This window comes from Petaurus breviceps, unplaced genomic scaffold (genome assembly GCF_028583685.1).
Source record: "Petaurus breviceps papuanus isolate PSGF00001 unplaced genomic scaffold, PetGlider_PUasm1.0 419, whole genome shotgun sequence".
Classification (NCBI taxonomy): Eukaryota; Metazoa; Chordata; class Mammalia; order Diprotodontia; family Petauridae; genus Petaurus; species Petaurus breviceps.
Window position 1 is genome coordinate 4566878 of NW_027186324.1, and position 15461 is coordinate 4582338.

The window sequence follows — 15461 nt, forward strand, 5'->3', positions numbered from 1 at the left end:
CCCACAGAGATCCTTATGTGGATCCTTTAGTGGCCCCAGTTTTTATTTGAATTTGACACTACTGATTCAGGCAACGTATCTCAGAGAACCTTGTGTGTGCAGAGCATTATATTAGCATGACTAGAAATGATACATAGGAAAAAGAAATCATCATTCGTACTGCCCTTAGGAAGTTATAAACTAATGTTTCTTCCGATGTCTTCAGAAGTAGGATTAATTATGTATAAGTTAACAAATGCTTTCTAAGATGAGCATAAAGGCCATTTTTGAATTTAGAAAGAAGTACATCTTTATGTAATCCCAGAGCTCAATGTGTGCTAAGATATGCTTAAATTTCGCAAGTCTTTGGCACATTTCTTCATGTTCTGGCTTTATGCCTGGCTCTGAGTTTCCTGTTCGTATTTCCCAAAATATGTCATTCCTGAGGGATTCAAGTCTGAACAGGCTCTGAGTAACTATACGGGTATTAGCAAAAGACCACTTTGTTCAGTCTTGAAGCAGACTCTGGACCATTGGACAAGAAAGAGACTGTTTAATAAAGTAATAACATCCTTTTAGGCTATAGAACTTGAAAGATTTTTAGAAAAAAAACAAAAAACAAAACCTTGAAACTAACTAAGGCTGCATTAGTTCCCCTCTTTTAGTCTTTGCTAGATGCTTTTTCTTTGAACATCAGCTTCAAGTCAACAGTTTTCATTCTGAGGAAATCCAAGAGGGCTGCCTTCCAGAGAGAAAAGCTGGGATAAGACTGAAGGGCTCCTAATTCCACTATGATCAAGGACATCTGGGGTAAGATAACTGATTGTATATGCAGAACTTAGGTTGGACTTTTTCCCCCTTTTTCTCATGACTTTACTTTTTTTTTTTTACAATAAGTTCCACTTTGGGCAGATATTTACAAGGCATTTCAAAAGATGCCTATCAAAAAGTCATTCCATGAAAGCAGATTTGTTTGGTTAGTTAATTTGAGGTTGTTCATCTTTGTGAATTAGGCTTTAAATGGAAAATTCAGACCCATATGTATATATTTGTGTCATATTCAGAGAAAAATGTATAAGGATAAAAGTATCACAGATTGAGGTGTGGAAGAGACCTCGGAAGTCTCTGGTCCTGCTCCTTTATACAGATGAGGAAACTGAGCTCCAGAGAAGCTAAATGATTTGCCCAACATCAAAAAGGAGCTGAGTCACAAGTGGAATCTGAATTCAAGTCCTCTAGTTATACAGCCAGTATTCCTTCCACTATACCTGTTGATATGTATTCAATGCATTAGGTAATATGCAAAATATGTATAATATGTATAAAAATTTGTATAAGAAACAGGTTGTCCCAGTTGTGGTACTGATGCCATCCCTAGTTCTCTCTCTCTCTCTCTCTCTCTCTCTCTCTCTCTCTCTCTCTCTCTCTCTCAGAGGGGAGAATGCAAAGTAATTGGGGTTAAATGACTTATAATACACATAAACTTGTTATGGTCCAGGAATTACAATTTAACTCAAATCCTAAGTCATATAAGGTAAAGGCAAACACTTCTTTTTTTTTTATTTTAAAAAATTAATTAATTAATTAATTGATTTTTTAAAAAAGCAATTGGGGTTAAGTAACTTGCTCAAGGTTACACGGCCAGTTATTTCTGGGTGTGGTGCCAAGTATCTGAACCCGGATTCAATCCCAGGTTATCCTGACTCTGGGGCCAGTGCTCTTACTCTCTGAGCTACCTGGCAAACACTTCTTGAACCATGTTGTAAATGGGTTTTACTGTGAAAAAATTCTGGCAATATAAAGTATTCCACAGGGATCTGAAAAATAATTTGTTAAAGTGTAAGCATAATTTTCTCTTTTTCACCAATGGTGCAGATAGAATCAGAGTATCTGAGAATGTTAAGCTTGGGAGGGTTTTCCAGACATTCAACCAACTCATGTTCCAGAGAAGGAAACTGAGCAGAATTAGAACTAGAATCTCTATGCCTTTTGGTTCCCATCCCAGCACTGTTTCCATTTCACTAATTCCCATTTGTAAATCATATTTGTAAATCTGTATCATATCTGTAAATTTGTATCATATTTGTAAATCATATACTCAGATTCAGCATTCCTTTTGACTATCCTTAATCCTGTTCTTTTCATGGTTTCTAAGCATAGGAAGAAAAATGAGGAAATAAAACCAAAAATTAAGTAGGAAAGAAAAAGAACTTGAGAAGGGGAGATGCTAAAAGATAGGGAATTCTCAATTCAATGAGCTCTTACTAGAAGTATGATTGGGATGGTCCTTTGAGGAAATATGTAAGAAATTATCCTGGTCCTTAAGAAGCTCATAGTTTTATTGGGAGAAAGACATTCACTCAGGAAATAATTAATGGACAAAGCTGTATGGCCTATAATAATAATTTTTAAAACCTTCGTAGGCACTGCCTTCTCCCTGCACCCCAAATACTACCCAAACAGTAAGTGCTATGGGAAATCAGTAAGAGATCATTGCTTCCTGGAATTATCTGACATAGCATTATGGAAGAGGGGACAGTTGAAGTACACCTTAAAGGCCTGGAGAGATTTGGATAGTCAAAATGGAGGAGGGAAAAATTTTCAGGTGGTGGAAACGTAGAGGAAAAGGTACAGAGGTGTGTATAAGCATGTCATAAATGATGGGAATGGGGCAATGAGAAAACTCGACAGAATGGAAAGAAGGCTATATACTCAGAAGTAGCACATGTGCTTGGATGAGTAGAATAGGACCAAATTGTGGAGGAACTTAAATACTAGGATGAAAGACTTTGTAATAATTTGAGTGGACATTATGATGCCATTGAAGATTTCTGAGTAGAGACATGATATGAACATGGTTTTCTTTTCTAATGTGATTGGTCATTTGTGAGAGACCACTGAGAATTGCCTAAAAATATAGGCCCTTAGACTCCATGGGTTTGTCCCCATGCTTTCCATTGCTTCCCAAGATCCTTTCAGCCATATTACCTTCCCTTCCAGAACCCAAGTATCACCTGGTCTTTCCACCTGCCATGAACTGAGCTTTCTTTTATGTGTTGCCTCTCTCAATCAGAATACTAGCTCTGATTATGGATTTGAGATCAAGGGTTGTCTTACTTTTTTGTCTTTATCTTCATGCTTAGTATAGTACTTAGCACATAATAAAGGTTTATAAAAGCTTTTCCATTCCATTGAATGAAATGGAGTAGAGCTGAGGAAAGTGGGCATTCTGGCATGGAGGTAGGAGTGTTGTGGATGAGACACAATAAGTGGACCAGGTTAGCTGGAATATAGAGTAAGAGAAGAATAACATATGGCTGGAAAGATAGATTGGAGTCAGATTGTGAAGGACTTTAAATACCAAAAAGAAGAGTTATATTTAATGCTACAGGAAAATAGAGGCCATTAGAATTTCTTGAGTAGGTGAGTGACATGGTCAGACCTGCACTGGAGAAAATCACTATGGCAGCTATGTGAAGGATGATAGAAGGGACTTGAGGCAGGAAGGGCCAAATCAGAATGCTATTGCAAAGTCTAAGCTTTTAAAGTCTCTGAATTAGCTATTCAGAGAGAAAAGGTAGGATATGAGAGATGTTGTGAAGGTAGAAGTGATAAGATTTGACAATAGACTGGATTTGTGGGGTATGGGGAAGTGATAAATCAAGAATGATAATGAGGTTGTGAACCCAGGAGATTGGAAAGATGGTGGCATCCTTCATCAAACATTTTTGGGACTGAGTAGGAAGGAGATAATGAGTTTTATTTTGAAGTAGTTATCTGTCTACTAGATCTAATGTTAGAATCAAAGTCAGGAAGACCTAAGTTCAAATCCTGCCTCATATTCTTTTTTTTTTTTGGAGGACAAGTGGGATTAAATGACTTGCCCAAGGTCACACTGCTAGTTTTTGTGTTGAGTGTCTGAGGCTGGATTTGAACTCAGGTCCTCCTGACTACAGGGCCAGCACTCTATTCATTGTGCCACCTAGCCACCTCACCTGCCTCATATTCTTACTAGCTTTATGACCCTGGACAAGTTCCTGGAACTTGTCAAATTCAGTTTCCTCTCCTGTAAAATAGAAAGAATAAAGCATCTACCTCACAGCATTGTTTTGAGGATGAAATGAGATAACATATGTAAAGTGCTTTGCAGCCTTTAAGGTATTGTATAAATATTTGCTATTTTTCACATGTTGAGTTTAAGATATCTATGGAACATTCAAAATGTCTGGTAGGCAGTTCATAGGACTAGAGCTCAGGAGAGAAACTAGAGCTGTATATAAAGATCTGAGAGCTATCTGCATAAAACAGAAAATTAAAACAATGAAGGCAGATGAGGTCACCAAATATAAGAGTATGAAGAAAGAAGTGGGACCAGGGCAGAGCCTTAGGCAATACCCACAGTTAGGTGGCATGACGTGAGTGGTGATTTGGCAACAGACAAAAAGGAGAAGTTTGACACACAGAAGAACCAAGAGAGAGCATAAATAAGGTAATTTGGGGAAAAACCCCAACTACCATAAAATGATTGAACCCATTAGATGCGTTGGACATGTGGGTTCCTTCACCATCAGGCTGTACTATAACACTATTGTAACCCTTTCTAATTCTATAGTTCTAAAGCACCAGGACTTAATTATCCTCAGTCAACCATGTCAGTGAAAGTGGACAAGGAAGTTTAGGAAAGAAATAGTGTAAATGATAGTCAAATAATGGATAATCCAAAAATAATTTGTATTTCTAAGTCCGTTGGAGACATGAATTCAAATTATATAACTAAATCCATGTAGTCTGATCACTCACTTAACATAGGAATGGAGAATAGTTATGTATAAATTGACTAGTTCAAACTCCTGTCTATTTTACTGCAGCTGCTACCAAAAAAACCCTCAGTGAACTGGAAAAATAAAGTTGACTGCTTCTTTGGAAACAGCAAGAAAGGAGGAGAAGTAGAAATCTGTACTCCTCACCAGGAAAAAAAGAATGGAAGAAAAGATAGTGGCTATGAACTAAAAGAGCAAGTCACATAAATCCTGGAATTCAGGGAAGAAAGGAAAAGGCAGAGGCATCGTGTGAGTGTTTAAGAAGGCAGATATTCCATCAGCAGTTTAGAACTTACAAGAAAACCTGTGGGTCTCAATGCCAGCAACTCCAAATATATCAGGTGTTAATCACCACCAGTAAATAGCACGTAAGTCACTATCAAACAATTCTGACACTTTAAAGTACCAAATGGAATGCTAGGAACATTATTTGATTATTTAAATTATGACTTTTTCAGTACAGCAAATTCTTCCAAGCTTAGAAAGCCTTTTTCATTGTTCAGCCATTTCAATCATGTCCAGTTCTTTGACCCCATTTGGGGGTTTCTTGGCACAGATAGCAGAGTGGTTTGTTATTTCCTTCTCTATAGAAAGCTTCTACACTCAATCCATAGGCCATTAGGGGATCTAGGCTATTACCACAGGCCACATTGCACGTGTTCTGTGGGGTCCTTTAAGCAATGCTTAGTAGGAGCTATAAGCAAAGGAGCCCAGTAATAATGGAACCAGTGGGCAGGAAATAAAAGAGGAGGTGAGAAGGGAGGGAGAAAAGAAAGTATAAGAAAAGGGAAAGTGCTCTTACTAATTTTCTTACTGTTTCTCTAGGGACTTAGAGTATTGTGGCTTTCTATAATTAATTATTTCATGAGAACCCTTCATAGTCAAATTCAGCTACCATTAAGCATTTTCCAAAAATTCTGTTCAGAGTCACAGGCAGGGATTTGGGAGCCGTATTCACAAGTACAATGATTAGCGACTGAGTTACACTCAGTATGGCATGCCATTAGCCATAATCCTAGAGAACTTTATCCTTAACTTCATTGCAAGTAGCAGAAACCTATGCCTAGGAATGCAGTAAAGCAGAACATAGGTGAAAGGATGTATTCTCTCGGTAGTTCAGAAATACTGGACCATTTAAAAAAATGGATAAGGACACGTACATATATCACGTCCATGAATTGTCAAGGTTGTGAGGGCACGAGTCCTGTTTACACATTTAGTTAGTCCTCTTTGCATGTTGCTATTGTTTTTTTTTAAAGCAATTGGGGTTAAGTAACTTGCTCAAGGTTACACAGCCAGTTATTTCTGGGTGTGGTGCTGAGTATCTGAGCCCGGATTTGATCCAGGTCATCCCGACACTGGAGCCGGTGTTCTTACTCGCTGAGCCACCTGGCCGCCCCTGCATGTTGCTATTGTTGTTGTGTAATCACGTCTGAATCTTCATGACCCCATGGATCTGTAGCACACCAGTACTGTCCATGGAGTCTTTTTGGCAAAAATAATGGAAAGCTTTGCCATTTCCTTCTCCCGTGGATTTAGGCAATAGAGGTTAAACGGCTTGCCCTGCATCACACAGTATCTGAGGCCAGATTTGAACTTGAATCAAGTTCCTTGATTCTGTCAGTTAGTGGAAAGGAATACCTATGTAGGTGAAACCACAAGTCAACCCTCAAAGTATAATTTCCATTCTTTTATCTTCTGAAATTTCCAGTAAAAAAAAAAAGTGCAATAGAAATGGTACTGACTAGAAGTAGCAATATCTTATAAACTCAATTACGGTATAGAAGATTGCAAAATTTTCACTGGTGAACTTCAAAGAAAACTGTTGCTACGTATGTATGGTCAGAAGGAATCTGATAAAGCAGATTAGTATCACACCCATCTGCTCCAAACCACTCTCTACATAGACATGTGTACATATCATATAGAAATTAACATAGTTACATTTTTAGTCATGATAAAAGCTGAGTGATTAAGCATTTGATTTTTTATTATCGTAAGAGCTCCCCTTCATGAGCCTTTTAAATGAATTTGATTCAGAATTTAAACATGTTCATTTTTCTGGATTACCACATAAAGTAGATTAGTGAGATGACTCACTAAAGAACATAAGCAGATTAATTTTTCTCCCATAGCAATAATGTGGGAAATTAAAACCTACATTAGATTTTATGATTTGTTACTTATCATCAACTTCAAATTAGTCGATTTTGGAATGGCTAAGAATAGATGGCAATAGTCCTCGCCCAACTCCATGGCCCAGAAAATAAGATAGAAAAATAGTAGCAATGGACAAAAGTAAATGTATAAGCAGGGTGATTTAATTTACAGAAACTGCCCTAATAGGAAAGTTTTCTTTGAAATCCCAAATCAACAGAGAAAGAAACATTGGTTGAGTCTTCATGCTAGAGTATTTTCTAAATAATTACCCAGTTCCAGGGAGAAACAAAATTCACCTATTACTAGAAGCTACGGGCAATGGAAATGGCTGCTTTAGAAAAACCCACTTTAGCTGAAGAAGCCTTTGCCACAATTTTAGCTCAGTACTTCACTTGCTTGGCAATAATTCATTGGGTAAATTCTGAAAACTTCTGGCTATACCAGAGGTGCTTGATCAAAGCAGGGGAAATTGCTAGAAAAGCAGATTTTCTAAGAGAGATTATCTTCTGTGGAATACGTCTTGTCATTCTAGAAGTTTTGAGTTTACTGGGAATTGTTCCTTTCAATAAATTAATCAAATAAACAGAGCACATTAAAATGATACTTGGTATATATACAAGTTCTGGGACACCTTTCAGTGGCTCCTTGGCCTTTTACCCACCTTCAGGAGAATGGAGAGGTGGAAGTGGAGAGTGGGGGCAACTACATGTTCAGAACTACTGGTTTTGATTTTTAAATGTTGCATTGATGCTTTTGTTTTTTTTTTTAACACTGAAGTCACCTCCCAACAAACTGCCCTCCAACTGAATCATCCCTTGTAACAAAAGAATTACAATTAGACAAAACAAATTGACACACTGGCTTTGCCTGATGACAGCTTATCACTTTTCCACTACCTGTAATTCACTAGCTTTCTCCTGTATATGCTTCTAACTAGTTGCCAGCATTCAAGACTGGTCATAGAAATTGGCAGGCAAGCAGAACATGGGCCAGGCATAGTGACACACCCTAGGGGAACATTCCTGGGCCCTTCCAAAGGGAATACTTTCCTAGGATATATAGATATAATGGCCCGTGTTTTCTACATGTTTCTGGTCATCGTATTGAACTAAGACAAGTCTTGGTATCTTTTTATGCTGTTTTCCTTCACATTATTGGGATCATTGTGTGTATTTTCTCTTGGTTCTGCTTATTTTACTATGCACCAATTCATAAAAGTCTTCTCAATTTATCTGAATTAATCATAGTTGATGTTTCTTACAATTACAATGTATTCCCTACACACGTACCTCATTACCCCAGGATTTTAAGTATGTGTGCACTTTCCCTATGGATACTATGTGCATTAGTGGGATAGTATGATTCAGGTTACAAGCCAGCAAAGGAGACTGAGAAGGACCAGCCAGACAGGTAGCAGAACCAGGAGAGAGCAGTCTTAAACAACCTTTGAGAGAGGAAATATCCAGAACAGAGGATGGCAAAAAGTGTCAGATGCTACAGAGGGGTCAAATAGGGTAAGAATGACAAAATATTATTGAATGTAGTAATTAGATCTTTGGTATCTAGAGTAGTTTTAGTCAAATGATGAAATTAGCAGCAAGATTACTAAAGGCTGGGGAGGCCAGGTAGCACAGTGAGTAAGAGCACCAGCCCCAGTGTCGGGATGACCTGGGGGATCGAATCCAGGCTCAGACACTTAGCACCCACCCAGAAACACCTGGCCGTGTAATCTTGAGCAAGTTACTTAACCCCAATTGCTTAGGGGTGTCCAGGTGGCTCAGCGAGTAAGAGTACCGTCCCCAGTGTCGGGATGACCTGGGGATCAAATCTGGTCTCAGATACTTAGCACCACACCCAGAAAACCTGGCCCTGTAACCTTGAGCAAGTTACTTAACCCCAATTGCTTAAAAAAAAAAGATTACTAAAGGGTTTAGAATTGAGTGAGAAAATAAGAAGGCGAGGTACCAAATGTAGACAGCTTTCTATAGAAGTTTAGCCAAGATAGGTATGAGATGTATAGCACAATAGCTGGGAATCAAATGAAGAATCTTTTTTAAGATGGGGGAATGTAATGCCAATCACGGCAGCACACCTGAGGATTGCTGCTGTGAATAATTTTAAGGGTCTAGTTGCATAGTATAATGAACTCTCTATTTATTCAGCAATAAAATAACCATTGTTCAATAAAGTAAACATAGCATTCATAGCAACATCCTTAAGCAAAACATATCATCTAATCTCTATATATATCTCATATCACTCAGTATGTCATATGGCTTATAGCATATATCATTACATTCAGTAGCATTCTCCTCAATACTTGTTTACACAATCAGGGGATCCCAGTCTAGAGTCTTCCTTAGCACAACACATTATGCAGCACATATCATTGCATCCCCAAAATCAAGGGGTCCCACGCTAGGGTCTTCCCTAGCATGACACGTCCTTAAGAGGTAGCAGAAAATACCACACCATCCACTCCTAGGTCATGGCAAGAACAATCCCCTTAATACAAAGTGTCCAAGTCCTTTTTCATCTTGACTTGAGGTTGACTTCCAAGTCCCATGGCTCTTCCTCTGTAGGTTGACCACCCCATTTCTTGCCTGGTTTCACATGTAGGCAGCTCTCTGATCCTGCTCCAGGTCTCAGCTCATGGGGACTGCTCCACTCCAAGCTCCTGCCTGACAGCAGGCTCCAGGGGCTCCTGCCCAAGGCTTCTGCCTCTGGGAAAACAAAGCTTAACAGGGCAAAAACACACACTACCACACCACCATCTCAATTCAACTCCAAAGTCCAGAAGTTCTATGTTAACAGCTCTTAAAAGGAGGGCTTAAGCTAAGCCTCCTTCCCATGGGCAGGAGGCATTTTGACAGTATGCTTCTTCCCTACAGTTCTATTTGGTTTTACAGCTCAGAAACTCCTTCAGCAAGTCTCTGTCATCAAAGGTCTCCTCTCCCATCTCAGAGGTCTCCTCTCCACTCTCAGAGGTCTCTTTTCTTAATTTTCTTCTTCTCAATACTGATGGCTCTCTCAAAGTTGGCTCTCTCAGTGTCTACTGTCTCACACGACCAGCTCTCTTTATATACAGTTCTATTCAATATCTGATTGTCTAAAACTCACTATCCATATCTGATAGGCTAAAACTCAATACACATGTCTGATTGGCTAGAACTCAATATCCATGTCTGATTGACAAAAACTCAATTCACATACAAGTCTCTGATTGACTAGAATTCAATCCGGTAAAAAAAAAAATCCCTCTTTGCCTGTCCTTATAGGGACACATGAATGTGTTTGTAGGTAGTGCAGGAACCAGTAGATAGGAAGAGATTGAAGATAAAAGAGTGGCAATGATAGTGGGGACTATTAGCAGACATGGTGGGGATGAGAACAACGGTAACATATGGTGGAGCTGGCCCTGTTGAGAAAAATAGTATCTCTTTTTCTTAGACTAAAAGGTGAAGAGGGATGCCTGAATGATGAGAGATTAGAGGGAATGGACTCAATTAATGAATGGACTCATCTTTTTTCCAGTGAAGTATGAGACAATATCTTCAGCTAAGAGGGTGAGGAGAGGTGGTGGTGCATTAGAATTGAGGAAAAATGAAAAGTTTTGGAAAATCTGCTATGTAATATGGGTTAATGAATTGTTTATGGAGGAATAGAATGATTTCCTTTTTGCAGTGAAGTCCAAGTTGAAATAGGATAACAGAAATTTATAATAGACCCAATCAACATGATTTTGTGATTTTTAGGTCATTTTGACAGTATGCTTCAACAGAAGCAAAAGAAGGTGTGTGAGTAACCTAGGATGAGGGTTTGGTAAGTTCAGTTATAAGACTAGGAGATTGGGGATTTGATAACTGAAGAGAATGAAAAGTTGAATTGATTTACCAAGGTGTCACAATAAGGAAGGGAGGGGACTATACCCAGTATTGGAGTAATGATCTGCAGAAAAGTGAAGAAAATGGAGAATCACAGGGAGGATGAAAAACAAGCTTAACAAGATGGAAAAATAAAAGATTATATCTAGAGAAAGGAAAGTTGGACTTCAAAAGATGGGAGTGTTCACATGCATTTTTGTGTAGCTGAGGAAGAGTGGAAGAATAGGTCATATTAACTGAATACACTAAGAAACTGGGATGTCAGGGTAACTAGAAGTTACTGAAACTAAACTAACTAAAAAACTAAACTTACTAACTAAAAAAATCAGAATTCCAAAGCAGAACTTAATATCTTTCTCAGCAAACTCTTCCCTTTTCTGAACTTCCCTATTCCTGTCAGGTATACAACCATCCTTGAAATCATCTAGATTTGTGATCTTAATTTTGCAATTATTCTTAATTTGCAATCATTCTTAATTCCTTTCACTCATACTCACCCTATATAGCCAATGTATTGCCCATTCTTTTTGCTACTACTTTCACAACATCTTTCATATCATTTCCTTTCTCCATTCACAACAATTTAGGCCCTCATTAACTCTCACCAAAAATACTAAATTATCCTTCCCTACTTCAAGTCCCTCTCCACTCCAATCTGTACACCACTCAGTTGTCAAGGTAATTTTTGAAAAGTACATGTCTGACTTCTAGTATCAAATATAAAGCCTTATCTTTGGCATTTAAAGTTCTTCCCAATCTGGCCCTTTCTTACAGTTCTAATCCCTTTACATTTTATTCTTCTCCATGTACTCTATAATTAGTTACACTGGCCTACTTTCTGTTTCCTGCATCTTTCACATTCATATTTTTGCTTATTATCACTTCTCCCTCTTAAACTCATTTTTAGGTGCATACTCAATTATTTGATTTGTTCTTTCCTCTCTTTTATTAATGCAAGTATATAGAGATATAATATTTCCCCTAAGTACTGCTTTGATGGCATCCTACAAATTTTGGTATGTTATCTTATTGTTGTCATTATCTTTAATGAAGTTATTGATTGTTTCTATGGTTTATCCCTTGACTCATTCAATCTTTAGGATTAAATTTGCTAGTTTCCAATGATTTTTTCATCTATACTCTAAGGGTCCTTCTTGAATATAATTTTTATTGCATTATAGTCAGAAAAAAGGTGTATTCAATATTTTTGTAATTCTACATTTGTGAGTTTTTTAAATGCCCTGATACATAGTCAATTTTTGTAAAAGTACCTTCCACAGCTGAGAAATATGTATATTACTCTCTATTCCAATTCAAAATTCTCCCCAGGTCTATGATATCAACTTTTCTAAAATTTCTATTCATCTCCTTAGCTTCTTTCTTAATTTTTTTTAATATGAGATTTATCTAGGTCTGAGAAAAGTGCATTGAAGTTTCCTACTAATATAGTTTTACCATCTATTTCCTGCTATAACTCATTAAACTTTTCCTTAAAAATTTGAATTCTATGCCATTTTGTGTATGCCTGACTCTTAATCTCTCTGGCTTCCTTCATGACTCAGTTTAAATCTTATCTTCTTTAGAAGGTCTTTCTCAGGGGTAACTAGGTGGCACAGTGAATAGAGCACTGGCCCTGGAGTCATCAGGACCTAAGTTCAAATCCAGTCTCAGACACTTAACATTTACTAGATCTTGGGCAAGTCACTTAACCCCAACTGCCCTGCCTTCCCCCCTTGTAATGGGAATATAAATTTGTAAGATCTTCCTGGCCCCTAGGCTAAAGTGCACCTGAAGCCTGGGGTGGGAGGCTTGTTTTTCAGTAGATACTTCTTGATTGGCCAGTGAGTCAATAAGGTTGTTACATTCTCTGAGCCAGGAGAAGGCTATATAAGCCCTGATGTGTAGCTTTGTTTTGGGACTCACTTTGAGAAGTGTTCTGTGATTTGATCTGTATTCTGGGAAGCTGTTGTCCAGAGCCCCCCCCCCCCGGTTTTAAAAAACCCAGATGTTGACTGGGGATGGATGTAACAGTTGGACAGTTTGGAAATCTGTCTACTTGATCTGTTTCTGTCTTGATAATTCTGCCTGTATACTTTGAAGTTCGGGGTGCTGACCTTTTCTCCTGAACAAGGTAAACGATATATGTCTGACTGATTAAAGTAAGCTTGTTAACCCATTTTGAGTTGCTTTCCTTTAACAAAGCAGATCCAAGAACCTGTGGTAGCTGCAAACCCTGAGGACGCTTGGGGTGCTGGCCGCTACACCCCTTCAAAAAAAACAAAGAAACAAAAGGTCTTTCTCAGTCCTTCCCGATGCTGGCCAGTCAGTAAGCATTTAGTAATTCCTTTTTTTTGTGCCAACCACAATTTTTATCACTGATGATACAAAGAAAAGCAAAAATATAGTCCCTGGAAGACAACATGCAAACAACATGTAAAATCACATGCACATATATGTGCACGCATACATGTATATTGTGTGCATATTTATGTATGTGTGTAGATATGTATGTATGTATGTATGTATGTAGGGATAGAGGGAAAACAGAATTAAGAAATGAGAACCTGTTCTTGAAAGAGTTTAGGGAAGCTGAAAGAGGGAGAGATGATGAAGGGGAGCATGCCAGGCATGGGGGATGTAAAAGGCCCTGAACTGAGAAGGGGAACGTCATGTATGAGGAATAAGTGCCTGGAATATAGTAAATGTTTAATAAATATTTTAAAATTTATTTTTATTAATTGATATTATATTCTTGCCTTGCATTTTCAATGAACGTTTTAGTTCATGTGAATCAAGAATTCGTAACTGATTTGCTAATGGAATACATACTGGTGGGGGGCTCACGAGCCATAACAGTAATAATAGTCACTGACAAGGCTTGCTCTCAGGACCCTGAGAATAGCAAGATGTAGCACTAGTTCTCCCTCTGTGGAAATTCCAACTTGCCAACATGGAAGAAGGTTGAGGGGAAAAAAAGGAGAGATAACAAAGGGTGAGTTTGCCTAAGAGGCAAAGTAGTAAATGTGATACCACTTGCTGCATTATAGATTGACTAGCAAGCAAGTCAATGCTGTGCTTTCTTAAGAACAAAAAACAGAGGAGCAACGAAATACCAGACACTATGGTTGAGTGAATCTATTGTATTGTTGCACATCAAGCTTTTCCTTGTCTGGGTAAACGTGTCTTATTAGCAATAGTTTTACTATTATTAACTTAGTAATAGTAGAATAGTAACATAGTTCTACTAGAGTACTAATTACATATTTCTTCTCTTCAAATATATTTTTTAGTCTTTCACCTCAAACTTTGTATGAAATAGAAGTTTTTTTCTTCTCATATTATTCATATCAGCAGTAGCAGCAGCAACAATACCAAGCCTAAAGTAGAAAGTCTAGTGCTTGCAATCCCAAGATAGCATGTGCAGAACTTGATACTATAATACATTTGTGCATATTTGTTATCAAGAGGGTTCCTGGTACTTGTGCAGATCCCAAGTTAGAAGCCTCCTCCTGGCGCTTACATAAACACTTATGGTAATTGCTTTCCCAATAGCTGCATGGAGAGCTTTTACTAATAGCACTCCTTATGTTATTGGAATTGATCCAATGGTATGTTTGAAAGGGTAATTATGTGCTCTTCTGAAATTTTATTTATTTGATTTTTAAAGGGTAGTGTCTGATTAGGGCAAAGGGATAGGTGGGGTGTTTTCTTGTGTTTTTGTTGAAAACAAAATCTAATTATCCTGGTGGGCTCTGATATTTCTTCTTGAAATTCCTCCTTCCTCAGCTTCCATGACATAATCGTTCTAGCCTTACATTCCTGGCAGAGTCTCGTATTGACTTTGGTAGCTCTTTTGTCCTCCTTGCACCTTCCTGATTGTGAGTATGTTTTACTTGCACCTGGTTCAAACAAGGAGACTGGGGGAAGATATGTAAGCGAAGGACAGGTCTAATCTTCACAAAAATAGCCTAAACATGATCTGTAGAAGTTTTTGATAACATCCTGTTGCTTTAATACCTTAATTAATGTCCTTTAAATGTCCTTTTTTGGGGGTGGCTAATGAAGTTGCTTCTTCTGTTCACTCATCTTGGTTGTGTCTGACTTCATGACCCCGTTTGGGATTTTTTTGGAAAAGATACTAGAGTGGTTGGCTATTTGCTTCTCCAACTTACTTTACAGATGAGGAAACTGAGGCAAATAGGGCTAAGTGACTTGACCAAGGTCATATAACTAATAACTATATGAGACCAGATTTGAACTCAGGAACATGAGTCTTCCTACTCTAAGCTCATGCTCGATCCACTGTGTGACCTTACCAGCCATTCAGAAATCTTGGTGAAGTGGGTGGGGAGTGGAGAGTAGAAGAAATGAAGGAAAGGGCTTACTATGTGTAGAGCATTGTGGCCATAGAAAGAGTTAATGCCTTCTCTGCTTTCAAGAAGCTTGTGAAGGAGATAGAAATCACATATAAGAGACTCAATTGCAAGTCTTAGGGTGCAATGACAAAGCATCTTTACATTTCCTCTGATAAAATCTTATCAATCACCAAGGCTAAATCATTTGATGGCATCAAGGGTTTTGGTGATAAAATCTTTCTTATCTGAAACTTTGGTAGCTG

General features: G+C 38.1%; 1 protein-coding gene across 8 annotated transcripts in view; it reads left to right on the forward strand.

The window, feature by feature from the left end:
* The first annotated feature begins 443 nt into the window (after positions 1–443).
* Positions 444–15461, forward strand: part of LOC138171194 (interleukin-1 receptor type 1-like) — a 75092-nt gene continuing 60074 nt past the window's right edge. For 7 of the 8 annotated variants that reach the window (XM_069100578.1, XM_069100579.1, XM_069100577.1 and 4 more), the window contains exon 1: positions 445–789. The gene's annotated coding sequence lies outside the window, so the exon portion shown is untranslated. Of the gene's footprint in view, positions 790–15461 lie in introns of all 8 variants that reach the window. The other variant, XM_069100565.1, reaches the window with a different exon arrangement.